This window comes from Sinocyclocheilus anshuiensis, unplaced genomic scaffold, assembly GCF_001515605.1.
Source record: "Sinocyclocheilus anshuiensis isolate Anshui unplaced genomic scaffold, SAMN03320099.WGS_v1.1 scaffold1654, whole genome shotgun sequence".
Taxonomy (NCBI): Eukaryota; Metazoa; Chordata; class Actinopteri; order Cypriniformes; family Cyprinidae; genus Sinocyclocheilus; species Sinocyclocheilus anshuiensis.
Window position 1 is genome coordinate 22,900 of NW_015546116.1, and position 218 is coordinate 23,117.

Sequence of the window (218 nt, forward strand, 5' to 3'; positions counted from 1 at the left end):
TGTGTGTGTGTGTGTGTGTAGTTTGGATGAGGTCAGTGAAGTGTTACACACATCAGGTTTTTCCTGTGTTAAATCTGTCGGGCAGCTGGAAGGACAGACCTTCTGTAAGGACCTGCACTGCCACGACCTGCTGGTGTTTCCCAGCAGTGTGAAGAACGATCTGACCAACAGCAGATTACTGAGTGACAGCAGACTCATCATACAGGTGTGTGTGTGTG

At 49.1% G+C, this 218-nt stretch overlaps 1 protein-coding gene across 1 annotated transcript in view; it reads left to right on the plus strand.

Annotated features, from left to right (window-relative positions):
- Window positions 1-138: 138 nt before the first annotated feature.
- The window catches only part of LOC107700885 (putative methyltransferase NSUN7), a 15,902-nt gene continuing 15,822 nt past the window's right edge, over window positions 139-218 (plus strand). The window contains exon 1 of the mRNA XM_016502719.1: window positions 139-205. The gene's annotated coding sequence lies outside the window, so the exon portion shown is untranslated. The remainder of the gene's footprint in view (window positions 206-218) is intronic.